The sequence below is a fragment of the Chenopodium album genome, chromosome 15, assembly GCF_948465745.1.
Source record: "Chenopodium album chromosome 15, dcCheAlbu1.1, whole genome shotgun sequence".
In the NCBI taxonomy this organism is placed as follows: domain Eukaryota; kingdom Viridiplantae; phylum Streptophyta; class Magnoliopsida; order Caryophyllales; family Amaranthaceae; genus Chenopodium; species Chenopodium album.
Window position 1 is genome coordinate 19,933,684 of NC_137848.1, and position 19,827 is coordinate 19,953,510.

Here is a 19,827-nt window from a genome sequence, read left to right on the forward strand (position 1 = left end):
TTATTTTAGTTATTATAATTTGAATATTAGTCCTTTAACAAATGATTATAAAGTCAATCTAAATTCAACATTTACAATAAATTAAAAGATTTTTTGTAAATTACCACCCTAAAATGTACCATGTGTTGAAATAACCACCCATTTTTGTTGAAATTAAAAATAACCACCCATATTTTACAAAACTGTAGGTTTTACCACCTCGACCTATACTTCGGCTAGTTTTCCGAGCATGTGCCCCACAATTCCATTGTGAAGAACCCTAATTTTCAATCTAAGTCAAATTGAATGAATCAAACAACGATTACATCATTAAATTCCTAATAAAACACATTCCAAACAACAAATATCGTATAACTTGAATTCCACTTCATAAAACATTGCAAAATAACCCAAAAAAGTAAAAATTCAGTGCGTTCTTCAATTACCTTGCTGTACAAATTGGTGTAAAAAATTTAACTGCGTTCTTCAAAGGATTTCGCTTGTCAATTTGCAAAACTTGGTGTAAAAATTGGTAAAATTTGTGGAAAAAATGCAAAATTTAAAGTTTGAGGGTAGTTTGTGAAACAAGGGAGGAAATAAATCGAGAAACTACTTTTATAAAAATAAAAAAAACAGCCGTTATGTGGGGCCTATGCTCGGAAAACTGGTCGGAGTATAGGCCAGGTGGTAAAACCTACATGTTTTGTAAAATATGGGTGGTTATTTTTAGTTTAAAAAAAAATGGGTGGTTATTTCAATACATGGTACATTTTGGGGTGGTAATTTACAAAAAATCCTAAATTAAATATACTAGCAAAAATTCACCGAATAACAATTTGATTAAATTATATTAATAATAATTCAATTATTATTATAAGAATCATTTTTATTAAAAATAATTGATATTCCTTATTATATCGGTAGAAAATGTAGGAAGAGAATGGAGATCATGACTTTTATCATAATTCTAATGGCCGTAAATTAATATGTGCATGACCACATACTAGTATATAAATGAACATTTATCAAAATGAAAATGAACATTCATCTACGAGCTAAATTTATATTTCTATAATCCTACAAAATAGATCAAATTCAGAAAATTAGGGCAAGTAAGCTCTCTTTTAATATATTTTTTTGGTCCAATTACTTATAAGCTAAAAGTATAACACAAATTAATTCAATTTAAAATAGATTATTATACCAAACATCATTCTACTATAATTATAAGAAATTATTGTTATGATAAAAATTACTAGTATAAGAAATCATGAACTAATGCTGGAATTTCAAATATCTAGATAAAGTAATTGAAGAATATGCAATTAAAAAGTTAGGGGTTTTACTTTTTTTTTGTTAAAAATAAACAATATCAACTTACAATTTGATTGTTAGTCGTTCTTTTGTAGAAATTATCTGCGATTTCGCAATTTCATCTCTTACATCCAATATTTTGGTAAGGATCTAAGAGTATCATAACTTTTTTTAAAACAAATTTGGGAGATTTTGATAGTTTAGGAGTGAGAAAATTGGGAGAGAAAGGGGTAAAATTATGAGAAGAGAAAAATTTAACATGTTGGTAAAATTATAGGGAAACTCATTTATAAAAGGAGAGAGAGGTGGAAAACAAATTTTTATTGTTTGGCTGTATAGTGTACATGGAGAAGGGGGTGTAGGTATTGTGTAGGTATTAATAACTAAAAGTGGAGACCTCTTTTGGGCCTAAATCCATTAAAGGTTTCTCAATCCCAAGCCCAAAAGCCTTGTTAAGTTGCCCAAATGCCACAAAGTCAATGCAAGTTCAATTATAAGGTCCTTGTGGGCCTAAAATCGGTCCAAAATTTACCAGTTTCATGTATCATCAAGCAATTTATTTTCTTGCATAACATTCATTACTCCTTTGAATTAAACGTACTGACTTTGACATTGGAGAGACCTTCTGTGACAAAACCCGTGGGAGACTAGCTTATGTGCTTTGTTGTGCTGGAAATCATCTCTCGGTCCAAGCTCATCGTCAGACCATTGACTAAGGACTTTCTTTTAATAGTTTATCCCTAAACCCAAGACTACGCAGCTATACCCACACCCCTTCTATTTAACAGTGGGTTTATACCCCAGCTACCTCCATTATCTACAGACTACACCCACCAAAATGACAAGATTTCATAAAACCAACGAGATTGCTCAGAAAGTTGCAAGTAATGATCCGACAATGATTTCTCCCAAAACTACTCCCACTGCTTTGCCTCATAGATCAATAACCTGATTGACGTTGGGATACATGTTTTTCTCTTCTCCGATGTCGGGGTACTTTGAAGCCGCTATCACCGGCAGTGACGGAGATGAATGATGTCTGCTTGACTTAAAAGGTTGTAATTTGATTTTCTAACTACCAGGCATTTCCATAAGAACTTCAATCAACGTCAAACCTCGTTGATATTTCCCATGAATCTTTGTCCCTCTACAATTTTCAATCTCTAAATGCTCTTTCTTTCTAATTAAATGTTATCATAATCATAACTACTTTATTTTTCTTTCCCATTATCAAGAAAAAGGATATTTGTAGTGATTCTCAAATGAAAATAATTAAGTACTGTAGTATATTTTTTAAATTCTATTGTAAATGTTCATTTTAGATGAACTCTATGTTTATTTGTAAAAGGATTAATATTCATCTTATAATAACTAAAATTAAACACAAATTATCAATTTGATTCATATAGTTAAAGCATCAATTGTCAATTAATGTTACATATTTTTTCAATTACAAACGTTACTCGGTGAGTTTTGGATAGTATATTTAATCTATCATAAATATTCAATTTAAATAAAAATCATTTTGTTCATTTATAAAAACAATAATAATATTCATATTATAATTACTAAAATTAAAGACAAGTTGTCAATTTGTTTATGGAATTGATTATATCAATTGATATTACATATTTCGTTAATTAATATAGTTATTCAATAAAATTTGGCTAGCAAAGTTTATATATAATAAATGTTCATTTTAGATAAGATTCATGTTCATTTCTAGAAGGAATAACAATCAAATCATGATAACTAAAATTAAAGGCAATTTATCAATTTGATTTATTGAATTGAAGCATAAATTATCAATTATTACTACTTATTTTGCAAATTAAAAGTTAATATTTGTTATTCGGTAGATTTTGGGATAGTAATTTAATCCATCCTAAATGACCATTTAAAATGATTTTCATTTATGTTCATCTATTAAGAAAATATTCAAGTTCATCTATTAAGAAATTGTTCAATAAAATTTGACACATGCTTATTCTCCTTACATTATTACATGTTCATTTTCATATTGAAAGATAGTCATTTAAAATTTAATATTTGTTCATTATCGTATTAAAAGATATTCATTTATTTGCAATCTGTTGTAAATGTTCATTTTAGATGAACTCTATATTCATTTGTACATGTTTGTTAGTTTAACACCATTTTATATCACTTTAAAAAATAGTTTGTTAAATTTTAATACGAAATACATGTTTTTTATAACACTGGATTATAATTAGTTATAAAGTGATAAAAATAGTAGTATGTTTAATTTATTTAAATTGTTCAGTGACACGTATTATATGTTCATTTAGATGTACCGTTATGTTCATTTTCCTAGAGAGTTAACTGCTCATTTCTATTAAATCATATGAATATTTTTAATTTATAAAATAAATTCATCGCTTTTTACTCCTTATTTTACAATCAGCCACACGATATAGCTACTCGCACATAAACACGTTATAAAGAGTAGTGTTTTATAATATGAAGCACAATAAGTCCACCTAATTTTATTGGAGTAATGATGCCACATCTCCAATTAGAGATCCAAAAACACAATAACATACTCATTTTAAAATTTCAGTTTAATGAATGGTTTATATTCAATTCTGCATTGTAATAATAATAATACTTTGTATACGAAGCATAATGAACATGCTCATTTTAAGAGGTATATTTGTACATTTTAGAAGCTACATATGTTTATTTTCAAGGTCACATTTTCAAGGTCACAAGTTGAAAATATATATATGGTGGTTTGAGCTTTACTGATTTCTTTTTGTCCTCTCCTCATCAATCCCCTAATCTGCAGCCACTTTGTTTGATGCAAGTCACGCAACTTCAACTCCTGGTGTTGCCTCGTCATCGTCATCATCGCCGCCACAACAACAATAATTAAAAATCATCATTGTTACAATCTTTTTGCAAATCTTCCATCCAACCAGTAAAATTAAGGAATTTTAACTTAAATTCTATTTAATATTCTTGTGCTATTTTCTTGTTACTGCTTCGATTAGGATTTGTAGTTTTCATGTTGAATATAATAAATAAGTGAATATATGTGATCAATTTGGGCGAACTCAATTGAGGTGCATATATACTCGACATCTTCTCTAAATTGCTCTGATTTGCAGCTGTTGTTGTGATTGTTGTAGGGGCAGGGGTGGTGTTCGTTGGCAGGAGCAGCAGGGCGCGTAGAGTGTGAGTGGGTGTGAAGTGCGGTGATGCGGAGTTGCAGTCCCTTGCGGACTTGAGACGCATATCGTATGGTCATTAGGATGGGGGTGCAGGCATTTTTGCCTACACAGAATCTAGGCAAAAATTTATAGCATACTAATGTAGCTATTATAGCCGCAACAAGTAAAGGCCCAAACGCGCGACCCAAATCAAATAACCCAGATAATATATTCGCGACCCGCCCAAATCAACTTCACGCTTTATAAAATGAACATTTAGTTAAAAAATATGAACATGAAAAAAATGAACATTTAATAATGAAAAATGAACATGTAATACTTTAAAGTGAACATGTTATAAAAAAATGATCATTTATTAAAAATGAACATAATTATCATATAATCATATATTTGCTAGACCACGACCTTAAAAACGAACATTTAGTAATAAAAAAATGAACACGTAAAAAAAGGAATATTCAGTAATAAAAAATAAATGCGTAATAAAACGACTTTTCCCTACCTTATGAATAGTGCACGGACCATTATACCCCTCAAAATGTTTGTTTACCTTTTTATCCCCATGTGTAATTAATTTTGCAATTTTTCTTAAGATCCATCAATTAATTAGAAATTAAATAGAGAGTGGATTAATAAAATTTAGAATTTCTATTTTTAATGGGGGTTATGGTTTAATTACATGACAACATTAGTCACTAGACAACGAAATTAAAGGTTGTTGCTTTATGTGGGCATTATTTTAAAGTATCTCAACTAAAGTTTAGAAAATTACACAACTACATAACATCCAACACATTTATCGTTTTTATGCAAATAGCTTTGATAAAATATTATACACAAACCAGCATAGGACATAAAGGACATCAATAATAATTCTTCTCAAATGGTTAGCTGTATCGCGCGCATCGCGCGCATTGGAATCCCTAGTAGTAATAAAAAGTGAATATGTCAAAAAAAGAAATGAACATTTAGTATATTAGAAATGAACATTTATCATATAACCATAAAATAGCTAGACCATACCAAATAAAATGAACATTTCGTAAAAATATATGAACACATTAAATAAATGATAATTTAGTATAAAAAAATGTAAAAAAATGAACACGTCAAAGTAATGTTATGAACATTTAATATATTAAAATGAACATGTTTTCATATATTCATATAGGTTCAAATTCGCTGTATATAATAAATTTACGAAAAATAAAGCTAAAATAAATCGTTAAAATATGTTCATTTTTATGTACTAATTGTTCATTTTTAGTTTACAAAATGTTCATTTTTTTCAGAAATTATACACAAGTTCAATTGTAATTATTTTAACTCTAAAAATTTGAATGTCCACCTTAAATCTAATCTTGATTCATCATAGAGACAATAATTATTGATCAATAACATGATAGATTTTTACAACAACAATTGCGAATATACTGAACAAAAAACTTAACCAAAGCAGTAGAAAAGATGTCATAAGAGTTATGATTTGGAAATTAATGTTCCAAAAGTTATCTTTTCAAACAAGATTAAGGGTTTTGAATTCAATGTAAAATGTTTACAAAGATGACATAATGCACCTTAAATCAACATAAATAGTTCTTCATGGGTTATCCCATGGAAACTAAAAGGTATTATTCCTACAATTGCGTAGATAACAAAATGTTTGTTACTCGCGATAGTGTCTTTATAGAAAGAAATCTCTTCCTACAAAGCCAAGTGGGAGTAAAGTTAGATCTCGATGAGATTCGAGACGAGCAACAAAAGGATGTGAATAACACCACATCAGAGACGAAGGCGCATGAATCAGCTAATTTGATAAACCATGTGTCGAAGCAAGCTAATTCAACTAGCAAGGCTTCTATCGTCCTATATGACTGAAAGACTTCAAAGAGTTGAAGAGAATAATTCTATTGTTGCTCATACCTATTGTAAGTTACTTAGGATCGAAACAAACAGTTTCTTGGAATTCTAGTAAAAGGTGGATTCTAAATTTTCCTATTGGAATGGTTGGAACCCACACCTACAAGCAAGCTTTGGACAAGTGCTAACTCAAGAAGTGGCTTAAAGCCATGAAATCCAGAATGGACTCCATGTCTGTAAAGATGTGTTAGTTCATGATAGTCTTACAAATAGGGTCAAACCTATTAGTTATGTAAGCCTATTCGGATTCTTCTAGTGATTGCTAAAGTTTAGCAATGGAGATCAAAATCACCTTCTTGAAATGTTCTTGATGGAGGATATGTATATGATACAAACCCTAAGAGTTTTGAAATCCAGAAATCCTAGAAAGTTTTGTAAACTTCAGAAATTCATTTAATGGATTGAAGTAAGCATGAAGGAGTTTGAACGTTCATTTTGATTAGCCAATCAAACAGTTTGATTTCCTTGAAAGAACGAAAAGGAATCTTGTAGAGACAAGAAGTTTAGTGGGAGCAATTGGTCTTCTTAGTCTTGTATGTAGATGACATACAGTTCATATGAAATGACATATCAATGCTTGAGACAATCAAGTAGTGGTTAAGTAGTTGTTTCTATATGAAAGACTTAGGAGATGTTGAGTACATATTGGGAATCAAGATCCACGAAGTGAATCTTGAAAAATGGTTAGGACAACATCGAGAGACTTATGTTGATAAGGATCTTGACAAGTTCATGAAGCAAGATTCTAAGAGAGGACGTCTTCCCATGTTTCATGGTATTATTACACTCAGTAAAACTCAGTGCTTTCAAAAGCTAATAGAGTTGAGTTGTATGTATAGTGTGCCCCATGCTTATGCTAAAGGGTCCATTATACGTGCCATGATATGTACATAGTAAGATGTTACATATGACTTGTGCATAAGTAGAAGATTTCAAGTAAATTCAGAACAAGCATACTGAAAGTTGCCTAGAGCAAATCTTGAGTACTTGAGAAGGACTAAAGGAATGTTTCTAGTTTATGGTGTTAAAGGTAAACAAGTTGTCAAAAGGTTATACGGATGCAAGTTTTCCAAACAGGCAAGAAGGTTCTAGTTGTTGATCTAGATAAGATGGTTCTAGATGTTGATCTAGATACATATTTGTGTCTGGATGGAGAAGAACAGTAAGCTTGAAGAGTTCAAAGCATAGTACTGTCGCATACTCAATATCAAAATATGTGTATTCAACTACAGTAAGAGTAGTTAAGGAGGAAATTTGGATCAAATTGTCTTGTGACTAAAAGGATGCTTTTGTCAAAACAAAGGAGCCAGGGTCACATTACAAATCCAAACGAATAGATATGAGATATCACCTCAGTCATGAGATCAATGACAAGCGGGATGTCGTGATCTGCAAAGTTTTATTATGAGTGAGAAATCACTAAACCCCTTCCATAGACTAAGATATGAGAGTCATATCGAAGACTTGGATTGAAGCAGGTTATGTAATTTGAGTTGTGTGTTTTGAGAAAACATATTACATAAGAAATGCATCAATTTGCAGAATTATGTTTAAAACAGAAGTTATTATTTCTCTTATTTAATTATGGTTTTGGAAATTAAATAAAATGTCCAAAATAATTATGGATTGATGGGCTCATCAGGTTATCTATTTTAGAGACCTGGTGTATGAAACCCCACAGGTGAACAAAATCCATATATTATTTGAGTTCCTAGTTCGAAATCATTAAAGTGGACATAAATGATTTCAATAAATGGACTATCATGTAAGATTGATTGGATAGCGCAGTTTCATGGGCTATAGGGGCATAGTGATGCTCGATCAATCACTTGGATATGCATGATCGAACTATTGACCTACTTTGAAGTTCAAGTATAGAGCTTTCGGATATATTAGTGGATTCCTTTGACATGAGTGGAACATTGATTTCATTCAATGGATGTTATGACTGTGGTACACTCAAACGTCTGCTCGTAACTGGAGATTATAAAGTGTGTTTTCCGGTTATTTCAAAAGTTGAGTGGGACCCTTGGTTGCCACAAGATTGGATTGAGTCTACCTATTAAATTAGGAAATGTGTCATGGCCGCTTGAAGAGGGAGAATTCAGAAAATACGTGGCCGCGTTCAAATGCATTACTAAGTAATCATTTGGTTTTGTAATTCTAACTCAGATTTCAAGAAACGATTTGTAGATTAATATGATCTCGACATGTGATGCAATCATATTATCAAATCGACACATATTGACTTAAGGAATTTGAATATTGCACACTTGTCTCAGACAAGTGGGAGATTGAAGGATTTATGTCTTCGTCGTGTGCAATTACTAGATATATCAATGGATCAAATTATGGAGATAATTAAGTTCGGACATTTGGGTCGTCGTTATATCATAGCTAGAGGTACTAACGATCTTTGGGCTAGTAAAATAGCCTAAATCCCAATTGGACGGATCCTATAAGGTCACACAAAGGGTCTAGATCGGGCACGAGAGGACAAGGCCCATGATGGGCCTCATCCTCTAGTATGGCCGGCCATATGGAGTGGATTGAAGGGTTTTGGGCTTCTAACCCTAGTCTAGTTATAATATGATTATAAATAGACTAGTGATGAGTTGCATTTATGCCACGATTAAGGTTCATTTTGATAATCATTTTCCCACATTTGCGGCTTGTTTGCATCCTTTTCTTTGCACTTGGTCCCCTTTCCCTTTATGCATCTTCTTCCCTAGATTTTGCCCCTTTTTCCTACTTTTTAATTTGATTTCCATGCTTATGCTTTGTAGGAACCATTGGGGTTTTCAAGAGGAGGAAGCCAAGCTCAAGGAAAGCTGAAGGAAGCAAGATTCAGAAGAGGTTCGGCCGAACCTCCTGAAGGTGTGGCCGAACCAGGGTGTGGCCGAACCTGCTCAGTGGTCCGGCCGAACGTCAAGGCAGAGTCAAGAAGCAATTTGGCATTTTTGCAGGAGTGGTCGAACCTCAGAAGTTCGACCAGACCAGGATCAGGGAGGTTCGACCGAACCTACCCATGGTTCGGGCGAACCTACCCTGTAGTCCGGTCGAACCTTCCCAGTCTTCGGTCGGACCACTCCTCTATTTCAGCCGACTCTGTACGGACTATATAAGTGCGATTTTTAGAATATTTCGAGAGATTAGATTAACTTAGTTTTAATTTTCTACACAATTTTAGCTTAATCTAGAGAGAGAAACACTATTAGTCTTCATTTTGGTAGAGAGAGAAAGTGTGGATTTCTTCATTGATGAACTTGGATTTTGAAGAAGAAGCTTGTTCAATCTTTTGTAGATCTTCAACTTCAATTAATGAGCAATCTCTTACTCTTTCTCTTTACTTTTGCATTTAATTTTGCTTGTTTACTTTGATTTTCCTTCTTTGCTTATTGATCATGTTGATGCTTATTGATTTGGTGATTGATATTGTTTTCAACATGATTTGTGAGTAGTCACTTAGCCAAGGGTGTGGGGATGGTGTAGTTGCTAATTGTTCATGCTTATAAAATTGGGATTAAGTTAATTGTGATTAAATCTTTGCATGCTTGATATTATTTGATCTTCTTGCAAGTGCACGTTGTTGGTTGATTAAAGGTGAATATTTGCTAACAAGGAACGGAAGTTGACTTAGTTAAGATTCATTACTATCGATTATTCTTTGATTGCACCTCCCAATATATGGTTCTAGTGTGGAAACATAGAGGCTATGTTAGGAGAAACCGATTAACCCCGGAAGGCGTTTAGATTGAACCTTATATCGTTAATCATGCATGTTTAGTTCACTATTGATTTGCTTTTATGTTATTGCATGATCAAGCGGCATCTACATCTACCCATCTCCCTTGGAGTTTAGTTATATTGATTTTAACTCGTTTTATCTTTAGTTTAATCTCTTAGTCATTCCTATCCTTTGTTTCGAGATAGCTTAAAGTCTAGTGATGAATGCGGTGTTTATGTGCTTCTCCCTGTGGTTCGATCCCTCTTCTTGCCATATACTTGTATCAGGATAAGTTGAGTGTTATAAAGTGTATTTGATTTAGGCGTCGCTGTCTAACGACGCAATTATTCCTCTATCAATTTGGCGCCGTTGCCGGGGAGACGGCTTCTATTGCTATTTCATTGCTTGTTTGAGACTATCTCATCTTTTATTTGTTAGTATTCGCTACTTTTGTTACTTGTCAGTGCTTACGTTCTTCTTAGCTTTGTTGTATGAACAGAGGACGAACCCGCTCAAGATCTTTGATCCCATCGATCCAGAGCTAGAGAGGTATTTGTCCCTACTTCGAAGAGAATCAAGAGTAAGGAGTAGAAATTCTCACACCCCGACGAGAGAAATGAGAGAATTAGAAGATACTCCACCCTCTTCACCCTCAAGTGAAGAATTAGATAGTCCTAACTCATCATCGAGTCCGAATCTCAACCCTTTCTCAACCTATAAGTTCGAGTGTGAAGAAGGTCCTAAAATGGGAGAGAATACGCCTTTGAGTCGTCTTGGGGCCCTCGAAGCCTTTAGAGCGCAAAGTGGGATCCTAACCCCTACTACTCAAGCCAACAATTTCGAGATCAAGCCTAATTTGATTGCTTTGATTGAGAGGAAACAATTCTCAGGTGGAAAGTTTGAGAGTCCTCATGAGCACTTAAAAGAGTTTGAGAAATATTGTGACACAATAAAGGCCAATGGAGTGACTCAATAATATATTCGCCTCAAGATGTTTCCATTTTCACTAATTGGGAGAGGTCTAGAATGGCTAGAGAAGGAGGTGTCCCCCAATTCTCTCACAACATGGGACCAAGTGACTACGGCCTTCTTGAGGAGGTTTTATAACCATAGGAAGACCGCCGAGGCTCGGTCTTTGATTCAAGGTTTTCGCCAAAAGAGTGGTGAGTCTCTAAGTGCGGCATGGGAACGATACAAAGAGCTTCAACGTCAATTCCCACACCATGGGATACCCAAGTATCAACTCATTCACACTTTCTATGGAGGTCTCACACCTCAAGGAAGAACAAGCCTAGACGCCGTGGCCGGCGGTCCAATCATGAACAAAGGAGAGGATGAAGTGGAGTGTATTATAGAGGAGGCCGCAAAGCACTATGATGATTGGTATGAAGGGGAAAGGGATTCTACTTCTAGTAAGGGTGTTTATGCATTGGAGCAAGCCAACGCAATCAACAACCTCTCTACCCAAATCTCCAAAATAACCAAGCAAATGGATGAATTGATGAAAGAAAGGTCCAATCCTCATGGTAGTACCTCCCCTTCAACCAAGGGAGACAATGGTATGGATACTTCCTCCTCCTTTTCTTACAATATAATGCCCCAAGGATGCATGTTTTGTTCTAACTGTGAAACTTATGATCATGATACCTCCCATTGTGTATATGCTTGTGAAGTTCAACCCCTTTCCCATGAACATGATGATAATATGGAAAATGTCAATGCTATGAATTTTGCTCCTAGAATGGGGAATGTAGGGAACTTGAGGCAAAACTCCAACCAAATGGGGAATTGGAATCAAGGTGGAAACCGTGTTGGAACCAAAGTGGTGGTGGTTATGATAACCAATACCATGGTGGGGGAGGCCCTTCCAATTTCAATGGAAGAGGCTACTCTAACCAAAGGGGGTATGGTAATCAAAACCAACAACCTAATTCCCGATACCATGATCATCAAAATCAAAACTTTGGTGATCAAGGTAACATGGGAAATATTCAACAAAACAATGTTCATAACCAAGGCACCGGAGGCAATAGGGGTCAATATGTTTCTAACTATGCCCAAACTAATAGGTCTCCGGGGATCCATCAACCCCAACTTCCTCCACCTCAACAACCTTTTTAACTTGAAGCCCCTCCAAATGATCCCGTGATGGCTAAATTAGATGCTCTATTGAAAATGTGTGAGGAGGATCAAAAGAAACATGAAGAGGCCCAAAAACGCACCAATGCTCACATGAAAATGCTTGAGACCCAAATTTCTCAACTTGCATCTAATTCATCCCCCTCTTCTTCTTCTTCTTCTTCTTCTTCTTCTTCTTCTTCTTCTTCTTCTTCTTCTCACATTCCAAGTCAAGGAGTCAACCCAAAACCTTTGTATGTCGTGACAACTAGGAGTGGGAAGGTAGTAGGGAGTGACCCTCTAGTTGAGGAAGAACCCCAAGAAGAGGTGGAGTTAGAGAATGAGGGTGAACAAACCAATGAGCCATTGAGTGTTAACAAGGAAAAAAATGTTGAGGTGCCAAAGGAAAAAGAAGCCACCCCCTTGCCCCTAAATCGCCAACCTAGAGAGGAGAAGCTACCCTTTCCACAACAATTTGTGCTAAACTTGATGCCTAATTTGGGAAGTTTTTGGAAGTCATTAAGAATTTGCATATTTCCGTCCCTTTGTTGATGCTATGAAGCAAATGCCCCACTATTCCAAATTCTTGAAAGATCTTTTGAGTGGGAGAAGGGAGCGTGAGACGGTGAGTTTGACCGCCAATTGTAGTGCAATTCTTTCCAACAAACTTCCTACCAAATTGAAAGATCCGGGTAACTTTTCCATCCCTTGTTCTATCAATGGCATTAAATTTGATAAAGCCTTGTGTGATTTAGGAGAAAGTGTGAGTCTCATGCCCTATTCCTTCTACCAAAAGCTTAGTGTAGGAACCCTCTCCCCCACTAAAATTACTCTCCAACTAGCGGACCGTTCCGTTAAGTTCCCCATGGGCAAGGTTGAGGACATTCCCCTTAGGGTAGGAAAGTTCACATTCCCCATGGATTTCTATGTGCTAGAGATGGATGAGGATGAGAGGATTCCTATAATTTTGGGTAGACCATTGCTAGCTACTTCTAAAGCTATCATCGATGTGAAGGAGGGTAAGATATCCTTGAAAATTGACAATGATTCCATTGAGTTTGATTTGAATAATGTCATGCAACAACCCTCCTCAAGTGGTGAATGCTTTAGAGTAGATGTTCTTGATACCGTGCTTAATGAATTTTCTCGCTCCCACTTGCATGCTACTAATGATCCTCTCGAAAGTGTGTTGTTGAATGAATCAAAGATAGGTACTCACAAAGAAGACATACAATTCTACGAGGATTTGCTTGAGGAAAGCAAGAAGGAGTGCAAGGATGCGAACATGGAAGAAGAGGCTCCTTACATTCATGACCTCTTTCAAGTTGAAGAAAGAGAAGAGAGTCCCAACGGTAAGGGAGCACCAAAGGTAGACTTGAAACCTCTACCTTTGGGCTTGAGGTATGCATTTCTTGGTCCCGTTGAATCTTTCTCCGTGATTGTCAATTCAAACCTAACGGAGGAGCAAACCTCCCTCTTGCTCAATGTTTTGAGAAAACACAAGAAAGCTTTGGGTTATACCATTGATGATATCAAAGGTATAATTCCATCTTTATGTATGCACAAAATTGATCTAGGGGGAGATGCCAAACCCGTTAGATAAAGGCAAAGAAAGCTTAACCCTTCCATGCAAGAGGTTGTGCGGAAGGAAGTGGCTAAGCTTCTTGATGCGGGAATTATTTACCTAATTGTTCATAGTGATTGGGTATCTCCCGTGCAAGTTGTGCCTAAGAAAGGGAGCATGACGGTAGTGAAAAATGATTATGACCAACTAGTGCCTACTAGGCTTGTTACCAGTTGGCGTATGTGTATTGACTATCGCCAACTTAACACAAGTACATGCAAAGATCATTTTCCACTACCGTTCATTGATCAAATGTTGGAAAGGCTTACAAAGCATTCCTTCTATTGTTTCCTCGATGGTTACTCGGGATTTTTCCAAATCCCGATTGACCCCAAGGATCAAGAGAAGACGACTTTTACTTGCCCCTACGGTACTGTAGACACCCATTTGTGTCTCCCCAAAACCAAACCCAGTGATGAATGCCTTTCACGTTGAACCATAATCGAATGAGGTGAAAGTGGTTGAAAGTCAAGTGTTGCGGTTTAGTTTTTATTAAATTCTCTTCTCTCTGTTTTTTAAAATGACTTTATTTATTTGAAAATAGCCAAACCATTTTAGTTTGGTCCATGATAAGGGTCCAATAATGGTGTAATTGGATGGGGCTTTACAAGGCCTTTCTAACGATATATTATAAGCCCAATTCCGATGAATAATGAGGAAGTTATGGCCAAAATACTAAACTGGGCCTGGTTAATTATTTAAATACGGCCCAATGATCTAGAGGAGGGCCCCATGTTAATTATTATTCCTAAAATTATTAGGATTAATTACAGTTTTTCTGGAAGTTTCTAGAAGGTTCTTTTTAATTCTAATATTATTAGATTTAATAATTAATTATTTTAAAATAGACTTTTATTTGGAGTAAAATATCGTTTTCTTAAAAATACATATTTTATCTTATGTATGGATTCCGTAGATCAAGTTGATTAAAGATCGGATTCCGCGTGAAGAAAACGCGCTAATACAGGTTGTCGCCAAACGACAAGTCTGTCGCCGCGCGACAGACCCTGTCGCCTCGCGACAGACATTGTCGCGTCGCGACAGAGTCGATTCCTGGCGACAGCGTGTAGTTTTATTCCTTATCAAATTCTATGTTTTTCCGGACTATTTTTCTTATAAATAGGGTCCGAATTCCTGTTTTCAAAATCATTCACAATCATCAACTCTCATCCTTAATTCTCTCTATTCTCCCTCTAAGCGATATAGCTTAATTCTTTTCTTTCTCTCTTTTTCTAAACTAGCTTTTACATAAAATATTCCGCATTCAAAAGACTTAGATTCACCTAGCCAAGTTCGAAGTTGCCTTCGCCCTAGACGTGAAAGGTTGATAATTTCTGGGGTTTGGTCCAAAACTAGTCAAAACTTTATTTAATTTGATTTCAATTTAATTCTTTAATTCTTTAATTATTCTTTATTGATTTTCATTGAAGTTTACTAACTTGTGTATTTTGTTATTAGAAAGAGGTACGAGGCTTCAAAGTATGTAATCTTATTACTCTCTTTCAATGTAGAAAGCATGTTTAGATTTGCTTATTATTGTTTAATATTCCTAGTATCATGTTAGGATGTTTTTTATGCTTTCTAGTATCATGTTTAGGGTGCCTTTAATCTTTTCTAATATCATGTTATCATGTTAGTACCATGTTAGGTTTAAAGCTTTGACCTTTATTGCTTAGTGACATGCTAGGAGTTGTTATTAATCTTGTTAGTATCATGCCTAGGATCTTGCTATTATTATTAAGCTTTATTATGCCTTATCATGCTGTTATCGTTATTATTATTATTGCTTTATTTATTATGTTGCTTGATATTTTATATTGTTATTGCTTGATCACACCTTTTATGATTGTTAAAGGGAATTTGTACTTGAAATCACGCTTAATAAGATAATTATTAATTTGGTTTAGGCTAATGTGATTTTAAGTCAAGTGATCGCCAATAATAGTATTATTTGTGCATTAATTTCAACCAACATAGATAAACAGGGTAGGTTCAATATAATGTTTGTATGTTATTCGAAAAGCGCACATGAATACAAGCAGAACAAAGTAGAGGCCTATTTTATAGGGCGGGTCCTTTCTTTTGTAGATTGGATTCGTACCCTCATCCCCGGACCCTGTTTGGTTCAAGACCTTATGGAGTAGTTGATGGTCCTTTTGGATTGTCTTTTGGGTTTACAAGTTCCTAAAACTTGTTGGCGACTCTTTTTGCTCTTTGTCTTTCCCTTTGGAACGCCACCGTACTTTAGTGTATGATCACAGTGGGGTTCAAGTTGGGGTTATTGTAATGCTTGAAATATTCCCTACAGTTTTTGGCGACTCCACTGGGGAGGATTTCTATTTATATTCCTGAAATTTATTTAATTTTGGCAATTATTTAGAATGAGCGGATGAGACTCGAAAAATTCTAAGTATTTCATGTGCGTGATTTGATTAACATTATTGTCATATGCATTAAAAGGTCCTCATGGGAGCACCCCATGAGTCAATCCATAGGAATTTTACACGTAGGAAATTTGAGAAATATCTTTCATGACTAGAATCGAAAAGATGATGCGAAATCTGGAAAATTCGAAGAACACAGAAACTTGCCAAGGCATGTAGGAACTAGCGTCTAGAAAACAGGGCTTGTCGCCCGTAAAAAGTTTCTGTCGCCTGGCGACAGAAGCTTTTTTGCGGCGACAGTCCCTGTAGTCTGGCGCCAAGTTCTTCCAATACCGAGCCAGGGGTCTGCCTTCTTGCTTTGACCATGTCTAGCATTGTTGGCTTGATTTTGCTTATTGATTGAGTCCTTTTCTCACTTTTCTGAACCCATATGTGTTCTACATACGGAAATAACCCTCTGGGGGTTCCTGCTTCACCTGCCCAATGGAATATCCCACTATCATGTGCAAAGTTCAGATTTGGATACGTGCAAAGTTTGTGAATCCACCAAACCATGGAGTCGAGTTCGATTTCATCACGAACTCGCGGAATCCTGTCCATTCGCTCCAACCCTCACGATAGGCTTGTGTGCAATGCATATGGATTCATAACCATGAACCTTTTTGACTTAACCCATATCCTCGAACTTTAGAGAACTAGAGCCATGGTTAGGTTGCAAACTCATTGCATCATATTGTGACTATGTGAACTACTTGTGCATCCTTGCTTGTACATATTATATATGTGTTAACCGTTTGTTTGACTTGTGGTTAAATCTAAATAAACTAACCAATGACTAAAGGGCTTTGTTTAATTAATTAATTAATTAATTTGAACTAATAAAAAGCCTAAAGTCGAGTCATAGTTCCTTTAAGTCAACCCGGATTTTTATTCCCGTATACTGCACATGCGTCAACTTGTTTTGGTCATAGACGGAGTTCTAAGAAGAACCACGAGTCTTATAACCTATGGATCTGTAGCCCCGAGTTGTATCTTTAATTTGGCGTTGGTTTCGTCCCAATTAGAGTCACAGATTAAAAGTTATGACTAAAATACCACAGCCTGTCCAGTTTAATGCACGTACGTGAAGTCTTAATATTAGTCTTTGCTTAAGTCTAGTCACATAGTCTAGCCACATGGTCATGACACAAGTCTTAACATTTCGCCTACACTCACTAGTCTTAGCACACACTTTGTACATGTTACCATGACCATGTCTTAGGTTCATGCATGAGTCGATTTTTCCGTCATTTGAGTGGGGGTCCATTCTATTCCTATTTCTTCAATATTTCTTCATCTACATCTTCTTCCTATTCTCCACATACTTTCTCCACACATATCATTCCCTTCATTCTTTCATGATCTCTTCCCATCTATGCATGTTGAATCGAGTTCGAGTCATGTGATTGACAATAACAATAATAAAAAAAGGAGTAATGATGAGACAAAACACAAGGCAAGATTCTCACTAAGATTTCATGCTTTCTTCTTCTTTTTTCAAACCTTTCCCCAATAAGTCTAGCATAGGCACCCTTTGTCTACCTTAGATTTATTACATAGGTTTTTTTTTTTTTTTTAATTTTGTTCCCCTTTAATAAAATGAGCATTTTAATTTCTTGCATATGATCATTGCATTATTAAAAAAAAAAAAAAAATCGCCGAATTAAGCACAAGGTATACCAATGATTTGAGGCACCCTTTGTAACCATAACATATTATCTCTCACGCTTAAATATATAATCCTTTTCTTGATAAACCACTTTGAGCCTCGTCTAACGATAGATCTTTCATTTTTCAACCCACATCTACTTAACCTTGGGATGGGATGGTGTGTAACTTATGCAAGTTTCAAATATGAAAAGCTTGAGTGATCTCAAAATAAAAATAAGCAAAAAAAAATAATAAATAAAAGTGTACAAAAGGGCAAGTGTTCCAATGTCTTGGATATAAAAATATCTTTGATAAGAACATGTCTCAGATTGCGTTTCTTATCGAGTGCTCGGTACCGTGCCTGAGAAACATGAATGCCAAGTGAGTGATAGACCGCATGATCGGGATTGCCCACACTTATAAAAATAAAAATGAAAAAGCAAAATAAAAGAAGAGCAAAAAAATAAAAAAAATAAAAGAGAGCTCAAAAGAGAGAAAACCTCAAGCATAAAAATAAAAAAAATACAAAGATTCAAAAGCAAGGTTGCACACCTTGGGGGCTTATTCTAGGGTCTTGAGCCTTTATCCCCTTCTTCTCTAACCTTTAGCCTAACCACGTTACAACCCTTAAAAAAGACCTTTTTGAGGTATACACACACTTGTGCGAGGTTCGGCTAGAGCTGCGTTTGGCCTGATTCCTAACGGATACGTAGGCAACCTCACATTGGGGTGCGGCCATAATAAAAATGCATTCATTTTCACATTCACACACTTACACCATGATCATATCAAGGGATTTCCAATGCTCATCCCTATTTACTTAGAGCTAGACTTGGGGGCTTGATCCTTACATCATTAGCCTACCTAGCCTAAGAGTCATCATTATTTGACTCTTATCGAATAATACTTTTCCACACCGTTAGCCTTTGCGGCCTAACCTTAGTGTCACTTTCACACACATCACGGATACATGACCAAATAGACTTCCAATTAGGAACCCTTTGTCATGAATTCTTAACATAACGTTGAAGCGTGCTTTGTCATATCACACATCACTCATCACTTATAATCATCATTGTATCAAAGTATGAAGTGCTTAGCCTCCATGCCTAAGTTACCCAAATACTTTCATAATCGAGTCAACTAAGATAGTTTAGGAGGAATTAATCCTTGCACCTTGAGGGATAGTATCAAATTCATATACTTGATCAAGCTCATTCAACATGCACCATCAAACACTTCGATTCTTTTTCGCGTCTTTCTTTTTCGGGAGAAAGTCGGTACCCTCCACAAAAATGACGGAAAATTTTTGTTTTTGAGTCATGTACACATCAAGTCCAGTGCACACACGAGTCACACATAGTGAGTCATCATTAAGTCAAAGTTCACATCGAGTTGAGTCTAACACATGTGTCAAACGCTTTGAGTCGAGTCATGACCAGTCAATGAGTCAAGCAACACTAAGCCTTAGGTCAACCCTAAGATAATAAAAGATGAGCAAAGTCCTATAGTCTGAAATATAAATGCAGGTACATTCCAGCGAGCAAGAATATTCCCGGATTTTTTCGAAAAACTGCAAATATAGATGTATGAAACTTTTCCAAGATGAGAGAAGTTTGAGCAAAATTATATGGAGATGAAGAGCCTTAATTTGCAAAAGATTTGAGCAGATTTGGTTGTAAGGAAACGACCAAATTGAAAGTTCAGAACGATATCGCGGCGACAGAAGTTCTGGCATGCGCTGGTGCAGCGACAGGTCACGTGGCTTCATGATGCGATCATATAGACCTAGCTTAGCAATTTTGGGTTCCTTGGTACGCCAGTTAGCCCCTCTAAGCAATTTGACATGATTTAGTAATCGGCTCGATTACAACAACA

The 19,827-nt window shown here is 35.4% G+C and overlaps 1 non-coding gene across 1 annotated transcript; it reads right to left on the minus strand.

Annotated features, from left to right (window-relative positions):
• Positions 1 to 11,258: 11,258 nt before the first annotated feature.
• On the minus strand, positions 11,259 to 11,364 carry LOC145583647 (small nucleolar RNA R71). The gene has a single exon (XR_014100258.1). It is a non-coding gene; the product is annotated as a small nucleolar RNA R71 (small nucleolar RNA).
• Between the last annotated feature and the right edge of the window lie 8,463 nt (positions 11,365 to 19,827).